The sequence below is a fragment of the Cibotium barometz genome, chromosome 1 (assembly GCF_041138505.1).
Source record: "Cibotium barometz isolate CiBa-2024 chromosome 1, ASM4113850v1, whole genome shotgun sequence".
Lineage (NCBI taxonomy): Eukaryota > Viridiplantae > Streptophyta > Polypodiopsida > Cyatheales > Cibotiaceae > Cibotium > Cibotium barometz.
Window position 1 is genome coordinate 50,515,342 of NC_141046.1, and position 6,166 is coordinate 50,521,507.

Genomic DNA, 6,166 nt, shown 5'->3' on the forward strand with positions numbered 1-6,166 from the left:
CTCATTGAAGAATCATGGGACTCATGGGCATTCTGAGTCACACCACAAAGATCACACTAAACATGAGCCAAATCCTTTTATCTCATCCTCCTTTAAATCCACAAAATTAAGCCTAGTCATAGATGGTAAACTCACCATAGATGAATAGCCACTACAGATATACATCCATCAGAGATGGCAATGTATGAAGCTTGCATAAGGGATATCACATGGAGGGGGGTTTGTTGCATAAAGCCATGTAACATCCATCGGTGTAAATTCATTACATTATTCTAAAAGGTTAAATAAAACCTTACCTGAAGACAGCCAACTCTCCTTAATCATCTCCACCACACCCTTAATTACAGGGCAACTACCCCAAATCAAGGGGAGCAAACCGTGTATGAAAATAGCCTATTTAAAGGCTCAATTCAATGAAGAAAGCGTGTCTCTTTTCATCAAATCGTACTCGCCTCTCTTAATTATGTTCGCAATTTAGTTTGCGGTTTTAATAGCTCTTGCTTTTAGCATTAATGGTACCTAAGCTAGGTAATTATGATCCTCCTTAGTTTCTTTCCATCATTGAGCTTATGCATTAAGCCTATACGTAATGCTGAATGCATAATGTATTAAGCTTATGCATTAATGCTTAATGTAATAGCATTAATGCATAATACATTGCATTAATGCATTAAGCATTAATGCTTATGCATTAAATATTAACGCATAATGCATTAAGGTTATGCATTATGCATTATGTTTAATGCATAATGCATAAGCATCATGCATAAGCATAATGCAATATGCATTAAGCAACTAAGCATTAATGCATAATGCATTAAGCATTAAAGCATATTGCTTAATTCATAGAGCATGCACATGCTCTATGTAAGCTATGCATGCATATGTGAGCTATGTAATGTTTTTATGCATAAATTTTTTTATGTAATGTATGCTCTATGTGAGCTATGTTTTATGTTTTATGTTTTTAAGTAATATTTTTATGCATACAGATGTGGCCATCATGGGGTTTATCACCAAGAGACCAAGATCGGATATATGGAGGGACATCCTCTAGTACCACGCCCATACCCATAGATGACCCAGATTTGGAGCATATTTTAGAGGCACACGCGGCTTGGAATGCCTGAACTGTAGGTGTCACTCAGGCTTATCCCCCTACCTATTATATGCCTACACGTCAGCTATCGCACATCCATGCTTCCCACTGCCTTCCCTACCCTTTTCAATTCTACTTTGCCTACCCCTCATACTACCACTTTCCCTACTCATCACCCTTTTTCTCCTCCTAGTGCTCAGCACCCTCCTATCGTATCCACGGTGCCATCTTCTTAGTATGCGACATCCTCAACGACGCTACTTAGATGGTGATAGCTCAAGGGCTTCTCAGAGCCATCGGCGATAGAGTAGTGGGGGAGGTGGGTGTGGTGGATGCTTTGGGGGAGGTGCACGGTCAACTTCGCCTATGGTGATAGACAACGTGCTCGGGGAGGGTGGGGTGATTTACTATAACCTTGATGAGGAGGGCGGGCCTTATATGGATGACACAGTTATGCTGGTGAAGATGAAGACAAAGACGATGCATTACTTTAATTGGTTTTTGATGTCTTCATCTTTAATCATTTTTGGACATAAACACTTTATGTAGTTTGCAACTATGTTATAATTTGTAATAAAAACCATTACATTGTTGTATTGCAAATTTTTTTTTGTGTTTTAAGTGTCTAAGTGTCTTTAAAAAAAGTTTAAATGATGTGATTTGGAAAAAACATGTCTCCACATATCTCATTCATTTTGTCCTTATTTTGTTGGTAGAGTCCATGGCTACAATCGCGCATGGCTATACATGCAGCTATATACGGTTATGTCTGTGTGGCTATACATGCAGCTATATACACGGTTATGTCTGTGTGGCTATACATGCTATTGTACACGCAGTTAATCGAGCAGTTATAGCCATAGGCATGCATAGCCGCGTGAATGTTTTTTTCCATATTTCCACGACTCTTCACGCCGATGTGCTCTTTGTTTGTTGTAGTGAGTTAGAGATTTTTGAGAGAAAGAATTAAAGAGTGAGAGTGAGAGTTACTAAGAGAGAGAGATATAGAGAGAATTAGAGAGAGAAAGTTAGATACACTTGAGAGAGAAAGAGAGAGAGATTGTGTTAGGTACTATACTATAGTACTACTCTTGAGAGAGAAAGAGAGAGATTGAGTTAGAAAGAGAAAGAAATAGAGTTAGAGAGTGTTAGAGAAAGAGAGTGTGTGAGAAAGAGAGTTAGACAGAGAGTGTATTATAGAAAGTTGGCCAGTTTGAGAGAGAGAGAGAGAGAGAGAGAGAGAGAGAGAGAGAGAGAGAGTAAGAGAGAGATAGTTTTAGAGAAAGGCAAAGAGTTAGAGGGAGTTTGAAATAGAGAGGGAGCTAGAGAGAGAGAGAGAGAGGGAGAGAGAGAGAGTGTTATGGAGAGTTAAAGAGAGAGAGCTAGAGCAATAGTTAGAGAGAGTTAGAGAAAGGTAAAGAGAGTAGGTTAGAGGAAAAGAGTGAGTGATAGAGAGAGAAAAAGAGAGAGTTGGCGAGTTCGAGTGAGATAGAGAGAGTAAGAGAGATTGAGAGAGTTAGAGAATTAGAGAGAGAAAGTTAGAAATAGAGAGTGAGTTTTAAAGAGAGATAGATAACTAGAGAGAGAGAGTGTGTGTGTGTGTGTGTTAGAGAGAGCAAGAGAGAGAGTGGGCCAGATCGAAAGAAATAGAGACAATTAGAGAGAGTTAGAGAGAGAGAGACAAAGAGAGAGCTATTTGAGGAGAAGAGAGAGTTAGAGAGAGTGTGTGTGTGACAGAGAGTTGGCGAGTTTAAGAGATATAGAGAGAGTAAGAGAGCTTAAGAGAGTTAAAGAGAGATAGAGAGTAAGTTACAGAGAGAGAGAGAGAGAGAGAGAGAGAGAGAGAGAGAGAGAGTAGGTGAGAAAGAGATAAAAAGAGAGTTAGACAAAGGTAAAGAAAGTGCATTAGAGAGAGAGAGAGAGAGAGAGACAAAGAGAGTTCGAGATAGAGAGAGAGAGAGAGAGAGAGAGAGAGAGAGAGAGGGGGCCGAATTAGGAGAGAGAGAACTTTTTTTTCTAAAAGATATTTTGTTTGATTAACGAGACTTTTTTAAAGGAAAAAAAAGAGTGGAGAAGGAAGAGGGAGAGAGGAGAGACAAAGAAAGTAGAATTAGCATAAACAAAATGTTTTTTTTTTGTTTTAAAGGGGAAAAATATAAAAGAGCGAGAGACAAAGAGAGAGAGAAGGCGGGTCTGCGTTATAATAAAGCACATGATTGTGACATGTGAGATCAGTCAAATATAAATCATAAAATATATCTAAACAAAACCATCCAAAGCCAAGAAAATATAGGGTATAGGATATATTTAAATAAAATCATACAATCATACGAACATAGCCCTGGGCCGGACAAAACCTTCACTAGTGACCCACCGTGACTCTGTGACTCCTCACAAGGAAAGGGTCAAGCCTTGACGTCTCTGAGCTCCTTCCCCCAGTGCCCCCTTCCTCAATGTTGGTTGCATCTAGCTAGTTTGTTGGCATCCATCACGCAGAGAATTGCAGAGTGATCCAGAGGCCGTCGCGTTAGAAGTGCTCAGAGAACTGCAGAGTGATACAGTGAGGCAATGAAGAGAGCAAGGTGCTCGCATGCTGTCCCGATGTTCAATCAAGCAAGCCAGCTGCTTGTTGCATTCTCAATCATAATATTGTGTAACGGCGCAGTCAGGGGTCTCCAATTCCAGCATGCAACATTTGACACCCCAGAGGACATTGCCAATATTTCCTTTGTGAAGCAAGGCGCTTGGTACAAAGGTCAGGACGCATTTTACAGCGAGCCCGCCATCTGGCTTACTCCAGATCCAAGAGCAGACGATACCAAAGCATACAGCAACATAGGCAAAATTGTGTACAAAGATCGCATCCAGTTCCTCGACAAGAGTGTGCCCAACAGGACCGCCTCTTTCAACACGTCCTTCATCTTCCAAATCATCACAACAGGCGCCTATGGAAAGTCTGGCAGTGGTATGACGTTCTTCATTTCCTTTTATGATCAGGCCCCGGAGCATAGTGACGGGAGAGCCTTTGGCCTCGTTTCTACACTCTCTCCAGCAAAAGGGTTATCTCAATTTTTCGCTGTGGAATTTGATACCTTTCTAACCCTTGAGTATAAAGATCCGAGCTCCAGCCACATCGGAATCGATATCAATTCTTTGATGTCCTCGAACTTCACCGATACTGCAAGGCCCGGATCTTCTTCCTACCCAGAGCTCTACCTCTACAACAATTACACCTTCACGGCATGGATAGAGTACAAAGCTTCCAGCAGCCTCATTCAAGTTTGGATGACCAACTCCACCTCTCCTACTCGTCCTCTCCAGCCTTGCCTGCAGCTGTATTATGATCTCTCGAGTGTTTTTCAACAGTCTATGTATGTTGGGTTCTCAGGCGGGCGCAGTCGCCATGGAAGGGATTGCTCTTTATTCATGGAATTTTAGTAGTGACGACCTTACACCACTGCTTACCGCACATTGCAAATCTTGTCAAAAGATCAGTTCCAAGCTACTTCTAGCTCTCGCTCTAGCTATAGCAGTCTTCTTCGCGGCGGGTGTATGTGGTGTATTGGTGTGCATTAAAAGGAGGAGGATAAAGCACAAAGCAAGATCTCGTCCAAGCAAGCAATGACAGTAGAACTATACAGCTTGCCTCGAGCACCATGCCGCGCTACAGCTACAGAGAACTAAGCAAGGCTGCTCATTGTTTTGGTGATAAGGGCAAGGTGGGTGAAGGTGGGTTCAGTAGTGTGTACAGGGGTACCCTATCAGATGGATCGACGGTTGCTGTGAAGAAGCTAAAGGAGGGTTTGAGAAGGGAGGCCGAGTTCACTTCGGAGATCAGAATCATCAGCAACATTCGCCACCGTAACTTGCTACAGTTGCGAGGATGGTGCTACGAGAAAGGAGAAGCATTGCTAGTGTACAACTACATGAGTAATGGTAGCCTGGACAGCTTTCTCTTTGGCAAGAAGAAAGGCACTCTGCAGAGTGAGACAAGGTTCAGAATACTTGTAGGGGTGGCTGCTGCTTTGGAGTACTTGCATGGTGGTTTAGGGGAGTGTGTGCTGCACAGAGATGTGAAGGCGGCTAATGTGCTGTTGACAGAGGATTTTGAGCCAGTGTTAGGTGATTTTGGTCTTGCCCGCCTCATCAGCCACAACCGGTTGGTCACCATGACGGCCGCAGGGACACCCGGTTATGTTGCCCCGGAGGTAGTGTACACGGGCAGGGTCACCGATAAAGCTGATGTGTACAGCTTCGGCGCACTTGCCCTGGAGGTAGCCTGCGGGCGCCCAGCCATAGACGGTTCTCTGCAACCTCAAGAAATGCGGCTGGTGGACTGGGTGTGGCTGCTCCAGCAAAGCAACAAGCTCATGGAGGCCCTTGACCCAAGCATCCAAAGTGACATACCAGCCCTTGAAGAGCACCAATGGAGGTGTGTTTTGCACGTTGCTCTGATGTGCTGCCACCCTTCACCCGAGTCTCGACCCACCATGAGACAGGTTACCCAAGCTCTTCAAGATAGCATGCTCATGCCTCTACCCACAACCAGGCCAATCTACCCTAGGAGCCCAAAATGGTCTATGTTATACTCTTCAAATTCAAACATCGTATCTACATCTGGGTCCTCCAATTCTCGGTCTTCCAAAACCCTTGGATGTAGTTCTGGCTCTGCACTTCCCTCAGAGGTATGTGGCTCCTCTACACGTACTACAACAACCCTCGGCTGCCCGGGTGCCTCTGTGCCTCCCGTGTTAAAACATTAACTAGGAACTCGTGGCAATGGCCACGATGTAGATAATGTAAATTTTTCCTTCCAAAAAGCTTCAACCCGTAAAAGTGATTCGTGGACCTTGGATTATGGGAGCATGTGGCTCCACACACGACCATAAAATTGTATTCCTCTTTCAATTGAAACATCATTGTCTTGGGGCACACATTCAAAATAAAATGGCTAGGGGAAAAGCTTCTCGTGTTTACTTTTGCAACCTCTGAAAGTTGCACGCGCCACTGGTGCTGGTATGTTTCGTTCCTATGTTTACTGTTTTTGCTATTTTCTGGTCAGTCTCA

The 6,166-nt window shown here is 43.4% G+C and overlaps 1 pseudogene; it reads left to right on the forward strand.

The window, feature by feature from the left end:
* Window positions 1-3,490: 3,490 nt before the first annotated feature.
* Window positions 3,491-5,862, forward strand: LOC147642141 (L-type lectin-domain containing receptor kinase IX.1-like; annotated as a pseudogene).
* Window positions 5,863-6,166: the final 304 nt, after the last annotated feature.